We start from the raw sequence: 8,209 nt of genomic DNA, 5'->3' as shown, positions 1-8,209 counted from the left end.
AAAATAAATAAGGTTGGGTATCTGTAAACCACTGCACAGGAAAAAGAACCAGATCAGAGATGTTCAGAAGAAAGACAATTTTATTGTACAATATTGGAATGTTACATGCCACAAAATATGCTGTATGTTTTGAGGACCAAATTACATTAGGACGAAAATACATTAAGGGTTAAAGATTTCTTCACTTTGACTTGCTATACTGATCTGGGGATTGGTCATGATGATTTAAGATTCTACAGAGCTAAGCATTTTCATAAGATCATATAGACTGCATAATATTGGGGCTGAGCATCTTTGTCTTTAAATCATATGCACATCTCAGCTTGCTATTTATCAATAACCCCTTAACCCCTTCTTGACCATGTGTGGCCTATTACACTAAATCTGTAATTGCAACATAAGTACATTTCTGAAGCAAATACAGGAACCAAAAAAAATCAATTTATGCGTTAAATGTTTTCAAAGCACTTCCTTTTTGCATCTCCAAAAAAAAAAAAAAAAAAAAAAAAGCCACTATCTTTCCAATCCATTTATAAAAATATTGTAAGAAATTGTAACTGCTAATAGTTGATATAGTCTAGTCTAAGGTTTAGGAACATTTGTTCCTCCCTACAACATTTAGTAAGTCTTGTTCAGAATCTGGAACTATTTTGACACATTTAAACGTTATTCATTTCACTCCACTTATGGAATTAGTTTAGGAAGGGACTTCCCATTTTCATCCCATCAGCGGCATACAGAGGCATGTTTTGGATTTCAAAAAGTGCCAGTTCCAGTGAATGTTTTTTGTGAATTCAGTGTTTAATTTCTACACCACTAATGGCAAGTAATGGAATTGCAATCTGTTTCAGCGACCCAACCATCAGTTGTTTGTTTGAGCTGGGACTACTTTTTTTATCCTAACGATGAATTGTGCACTGGAAAACACACCACAGCATTTTACAAATCCTTAGGGTGCTGCTAACAGTGAAGACATTATATTGTGCACTTTCAATGGTGCATATGTTCAGGATGCTCAGCTCATTTACTACCTGCTCTATAGAGTGCATGCTTTAGTAAATCTTTAAAGGCTTCAAAATCAGACAACCTGCCATTGAGATATGTCAGTGAATGGAAAATATCCCTTACCAAAAAGTAGTATACTTCAAGTTTATTAAGTATACTTAAGTAAAGTTCAAGTATATTTTTAAGTATACTTCATGTAGCAAGTATACAAATATCAGTGTTCTATACTTGTAACTGTACTGTTTCAATACTCCTTGGGACCAAATGAGCCCACTTATAATATGTTATATTATATATAAAAGTATACTTTTCAATCAATCAATCAATCAATCAATCAATCACCTTTATTTATATAGTGCTTTAAACAAAATACATTGCGCCAAAGCACTGAACAACATTCATTTGGAAAACAGTGTCTCAATAATGCAAAATGATAGTTAAAGGCAGTTCATCATTGAATTCAGTTATGTAATCTCTGTTCAGTTGAAATAGTGTCTGTTTTAATTTGCAATCAAGTCAATGATATCGCTGTAGATGAAGTGACCCCAACTAAGCAAGCCAGAGGCGACAGCGGCAAGGAACCGAAACTCCATCGGTGACAGAATGGAGAAAAAAAACCATTTTTTCATACACTTTTAAGTATAACAGAAGCAAACTTTGAGAACACAACTAGTTTACTTCTTTGTTTGTAGTTTGTACTGCAATTATACTAAAAGTAAACTTATACAGCAGGTTTACTGATAGTTTACTAATTAAAAACTTCTTTTTTTTTCTTCTTTTTTTTTTTTTGAAATTCTGTGCAGAAGATGTGTACTAGCGCCCTCTAATGTATAATATTAAAAACATGGATTCTAGGAGTAAAGCTCAAATATATTTAGATTTTTTTTAAGTATAAGTCAAGTATCCTTAAATGTCATTTTAAGTATACTGTATTTCTGAGGAGTACATAAAGCCCATTTCTGAGAAGTAAATAAAGAGTAACCTAAAAGGATACTTTCCTATTTTTAGTTTAAAAGAATTATACTTATAGCACACTTGAATAAACTTCTTTTTCATAAGGGATGAGACAATGATTGTGTTTTGGGTTTTAACGTTTCAATCCCTTTGTCAGGCTTTTCAACATTGATCTCTGCATGAGGAGGTTGGGAACCATTTCTACAAGAGGGCAAAGAAACGGCATCACATAGTCCTTAAAAATGCCACCACCTCTTGAGTGTTCCTTTTCATTTTTTAACTTCATAATTTCTTCCTCAAGGTTTTCAGCTTTCTGCTTAAAGCCTTTCTTAAACATCTCTTCCTGCTCCTTCAGTTTGCTCTCAATGGCTCTGTCTCTCTCCTGCTGCTGCTGCTCCAGCTCCTTGTTGAACTTCTCCTGCATCTGTTTAACCATGTCCTCATGCCTCACTTTCTCAGTCTCCATCATTCGCTCATTCTCAATTCGTTTCTCCTCTTCCTCTTTCATCTTCTGTTCCAGAAGAGCCGCTTTCTCCTTCTGCTCTGAACATTCAGTCAAGATAGAAAGAGAATGAAATGATCGGTGATAACTTCAACTCTAAGCAATTCAGATTTAAGTGTTTAAGGTGGCTACATCTTGTGCTTTAAAAAGCCTAATATAAACTTACTTTTCATTTGTTTCTCATTCTCAGTGAGTTTATTATCCATGCAGAGGATGCTGTTTGCTTCAGGTTCCCGTTCTTTCAGAAACTCTTCCAGCACAGCCTCAGCCTGCACATAAACATATCTTAGACCAGTGGTTCTTAAAGGGGTCATATGATGCAATTTACATTTTTCTTATCTCGTTGGAGTGTTACAAGCTCTTGGTGCATAATGAAGATCTGTAAAGTTGCTAAAGACTAAAGTCTAAAATCCAAAGAGATGTTCTTTATCAAAGTTAAGACTCTGCCACGCCCCCTAAAATGGCTCAATCAAACACACCTCCACACCTCTACATAACTATGTGGAAATATTTGTGTAATGCCGCCCAAATGTTCACACAAAGAAAGAAGGTGTGGTTTCAGTAACCGCAGTTAGTGTTGAAGCAGTCATGTCAGGGAGATGCCGTGTGTATCTATAGGCAAAAGCAAAAGCACTTTATTTGGCCTTCTGAAAATAAATGCATTTAGGAATCTTTAAGATTATTTTCAACAGAACAGCATGCATTTTATGGACGGCCGTTTCATGAACCTAGAAGAGGATGTAATTCTGATTTTGCTACGACATTGCAATCTGGGCTTCAGAATCAGCTACTGTAAGAATGTTTTGTTTTTAAGTTTAAGTATTTTCTATTGACTGTTTAAATGCAGAGTTTTGTGTGTTGTGTGTGAGAGTACGGTGGCTTGTCTATTGCAAACACACACGATCTGTCTGTCACTCCACTCTGTTCCCCTTACGGGCTTGAACTGATGGTAAAACTAAGGACAGTATTAACAGTCTTTACATTTATTTTGAAAGATGAGTTTGAGAGAGGCGGGGCATAGAGGACCTGCAATAATGAACAGTATTTTAAAAAAGAATGTGTGTTTTTACATTAAAGCATGTCGACATTCTATAACATCAAGTACACCAAATAATGATCTTTAAAAAAGCTTCATATGACCCCTTAAAATCAAGTACTGGGGACATGCTAGACTGGATTGTGAACACAATTAAAGTGTAAATGCAGATGTGCTTTCATTAACCACAAAATTCAGTTATAATGAATGAGGCTAATAATCATATACATCACATGTGGATTTTTTTAAATATTTGAAATAGGCAATAGACATTGCACTTTTGTGTAACCTGGTGTAAAAAAAAAAAAAATCAGATACTTCAGATGCATCTACAGAACATATGTCAATGCCAGATATAAAGAGAGCCTTATTGTTTAGATGCACTTGAATCACTTACTCTCACAAATAGAAACTGAAAGTGTCCTTACCCTTACACCTTTGTTGGGTTCTTTGCGGTACTGTTCAACAATGGTGTCTCTGTCTCTTTTATAGAGTTCATATCCTCCAGCCTGACTGTATTCTCCATCCTGCAGCCGTTTATTCATGTCCACAAACAGATTCTTCAGCAGGTCTCTGCACTTTTTCTCTGATGCCATCTGATTATCTTGCAGCAAGTCTGCATAGCACACACATACAGCTTCCTATAAACACATAAAGCAGATATAAATCTCAAACATACATAAGTAAACTTTCACAAAGGCTGAAAGTATAAGAAATGGTGTTTGTATACATTGCTGTGTGAATTAGTTGCATTAATCTCATGGATGTAATTTATGTGCTAACCAGACAACACATGAAACAATCTCTAACTTGACACATCCAGTGAGATCTATAATACTTGCAGAAAGCTACTATTCCCATTCATTACAATGGCATTAATCTCCCAGTTACATATAAGCTAGGATGCATGCATAAGTGTACAAGTATGAGTCGATTTTATGCCTTTTTAACTCACCTCCAGTTTTTTCAGGTATTCCGTTTTTTCATCTTTGAATGAGCGTTTCGTGAACTGAGAAATGGCCAGACTGCTGAGTTTCTGGTGCTCACAGGTCAAATATTCTATACTGATTGGTAACATATTTTTCACCTGTAAAAACATAGTGTGCATTTACTTGAAGGGTATTTGTGCATTAATTGAAACTTTTCAAGCCAAAATGGGTGGTTCTGATTTTGGAGACATATTCAAAATATTTGAATGGGATTATTAAAAGGGGCATATGATGCGATTTCAAGTTTTCCTTTCTCTTTGGAGTGTTACTAGCTGTTCGGGAATAGAAAAGATTTCTAAAGTTCCAAAGACTAAAATCTCAAATCCAAAGAGATATTCTTTATAAAAGTTAAGACTAGTCCATGCCCTCCTAAAACGCCTTGTTTCAATCCAAATATTCAGTTCAATCCAAATATTCAGATGTAAGCTGCACATTTTATGGAGGACTGTTTCCTGATTCTGGGAGAGTAAACTACAATGCCAGCTGTTCTGACTCACAGTCTGTAAGTATGTTTACATATGTAAAGTATTTGCCACTGATGATTCAAACGCTAGTTTTGAGAAGTGTAGAGTAGCGCTTGTTGTTTGTTGTTTCTCTGATCACTAATGCAGACATGGTTGTATGTTTACGTGGCGCGATGCAATGCAACCAAGACACCGTATGGAAAGGGGCATAACATTTCCGTCACAAACTTGAGACATTCGGCCAATCACAACACACTGGATAGCTGGCCAATCAGCGTACATATCGCTTTTAAGAAAGATGAGCTTTGTAAAAACTACACATTTCAGAAAGGCGGGGAATAGAGGAGAAACCATAATGTACAATATGTGGAAAATAAGGTTTTTCACCTTAAACCACATAAACTCATTTAATTGAACCAAATACACATTACTAAACATTACCATATAAAAATCAACTGAACTAAATCAGAATGTGCATGCCTCACCTCTTCCATCCCTTTCCGATATACTTTCAAAGCTTCTTGAACAGCTGCCTGGTTTTCTTGATTTGCCAGAACAACCACTGCATTGTCCAGACAGGGCACTTCACCACTGCTGATAGTGTCTACATAAATCTCAACTAGACGGCCAAGCACTGATAACATACACAAAAAGTTAAGAGAACAATAAATGCTCCATAGTATCTTCAAACCACAGGTGAAGAGTTTAACTAAATACATTTTTAATTTGTTTCTTTATTTGTTTGATTATCAAAAGCGTATGCTGTATCTGAAATGTGTTTAAACACTGAAATTAACTAAACTTTTCATTTGGTAGAATACTCACATCGGCCAGTAACTATGTGTCCTCCTTTCAGTCTTTTCACAGCACTGTTTACAAAAATATGGTGACAAAAATGCCCCGTGACCTCCAGAAATTGTTGTGCAAGGTCCTTGTCTTGTAAGATCTCTAGGCGTGTCATGTTTTCCTGGGTGGTAACAGGAAACGGGAACACAAAACACTTCCGGCTAGGGAAATAATGCTTGATACATTCACGAGGCAGATTGTAGTCACTCATTTTCCTACCCACACCTGAAAAGAGAACATCATTGATTTGCACAAATGCATACAGCTGATGCATGTATTGTGTGTACTGCAGTATCTGTAACATCTGTATCATACCAGTTGAGTATGTAGTCTAGATTGCATGCATCAGTGGTTATGTCAAAAATCACACTGAACGCATACTGTATCATGCGTCAGTAAGCCTATGCCTGTTTATATTTACAATATAAGCTCCAGAAAAGAAATTAATCCATCTGATGGGCAAATAAGCCTTCCTTTAGCTCAGACAGTTGAGCATTGTTCTAGCAATGCAAAGATCATGGGTTTCGATTCCCATTTGAACCAAGAACTGATAATGTAGTTGGAAAAGTATGCAAGTTGGAAAAAAAAGCATCTGTCTAAAATACCTTTCTTCAGATTGAGGGCAAATTCAAGGTAACCATCATCTGTCACTTTTTTCCCATCAATTTCTAAATTCAAGGTGAAATCTCTCACAACCCAGGTGAATGATGGGAAAAACATCACAAACTCAGAATCTTCCCCTTCCTCCTCATCTTCTGCTTCTGCTGACCTGATCTTGATGTTCTCAGCGAGCTCAGCAACATAGCTGCAGCACATTAAGAAATAACATCATCTTGTAAAGTGGTTTGTAAAGAGGAAGTGGTTTGTTTGGCAAGTTTAAAGGATACTGCAGCTTTTCCACTGCAGTGTTATCGATGGTGCCACGGCTGTTGTACACCAATGTGCTGCTGAGCAGAACAGCCAGACAGAAGATCCAGCCGTCATTCTTAGAGTCTCCCTGAAACACAGAGTGTCTTCAGATCAAAGCAACTTCATTCAGAACACAATACAACTTAATGCTGCTCCTTCCTAGGTGTTTATGGCAAACTGAGACTGGGAAATTATTAGCAGTAGTTAGTGAGTCGTGACTGTGCTCACTTTCGCCACGTCACCAAGTCCCTCTGTGTCCAGCAGCACCAGAGTGTGTCCTTTTTTTTAGGGTGAGGGACACACCATATCCAGATGCCTTTGGTTTTTGATTCAATAGTGCTGCCAAGAGCAAAACCTGAGACAATCACATTATTATTATGCAGTACTGTTGAGATATTGACAGATGTACACACATTCAGCTTCTATAGTCTCACTATCATATCAACATAACAACATTTTTCTCTCACCGGACTGTTGTCCCGCCAGGCGATTCATAAGGTAAGACTTCCCCGTACGGTAGAGTCCCACCACAGGACACCACCACCACTGGCTCATGGATCGCATCCAGAATTTCTTTGCCCTCTTTCTTCACGTGTAGCTTCCCATTTTCATCGTTTTCAATGAGACACACCGGAGCAGACATGTATTTACTACAAGACATGATCCTAAGTAAAAACCATACAGACAAAATTAAATAGACTTACCCTACAGTGTGCATATATTGAGACAGTTTGTTGCCTGTGTTTCAGCATAGCTGTGATGAATTGCATCATGGTATTACAACTTTTGCTCAAGCGATAATTAATTATTACAGATTACCTTATTTAGAGGCAGGTGAAGTCCACATGGAATGTTTCTAAATTTGCTGCAGTAATTGAAAATAAATCTTTTTATACTGCGTAAACCACTGCATCAACATACAGTTTAAGAGAAACAGCTAAAAAACATCTTCTCTAGTCCTCTGCTCTATGCAAGGTATGGACTGGGAAAAAATGCATGCTCACTGGCCTATCCCATAATGCAGGAATAGAAAGTGAAAGTCTTTTCAATTCAGTTCAAGATGAAAAACAACAATTTATCAGTTATCTCAAACCCTGCTTGTAGGCTCTGTAGAATAATAAAACATATTTCATGATTATCTTTTATTTAGATAGAAATTTTATTTTACGGTCATAACTATTCTTTTTTTTCTATAGAAGCACTTCCCATCATTCATCTGCATTAGAGCTCGAATAATAGCAATACAGAAGTGTAATTTCTCCACAGTTGAATAACTGGAGAATATGAAGAATATGTGTTTCGTAGCTGTTTAAGCATCGCTTTGCTGCCCCCTGGCTACAGTATCATTTACAGCTCTTTTTACAGTTTTTATTAGAATTCAAATTAATTGGACTGTATGACTACTATGTGTTTTAAGATATTTTATTATCATATATACTAAAGCAATTTAAAGAGGAGAAAAAATTAGATCTTACCTCTGTTTTGCCTTCTGATGGTTCAGACT

The 8,209-nt window shown here is 36.5% G+C and overlaps 1 pseudogene; it reads right to left on the bottom strand.

Annotated features, from left to right (window-relative positions):
- Positions 1-1,867: 1,867 nt before the first annotated feature.
- Positions 1,868-7,668, bottom strand: LOC113076643 (guanylate-binding protein 1-like; annotated as a pseudogene).
- Between the last annotated feature and the right edge of the window lie 541 nt (positions 7,669-8,209).

This window comes from Carassius auratus, unplaced genomic scaffold (assembly GCF_003368295.1).
Source record: "Carassius auratus strain Wakin unplaced genomic scaffold, ASM336829v1 scaf_tig00020914, whole genome shotgun sequence".
NCBI lineage: Eukaryota > Metazoa > Chordata > Actinopteri > Cypriniformes > Cyprinidae > Carassius > Carassius auratus.
This window is presented reverse-complemented; position numbering and strand designations above follow the sequence as displayed.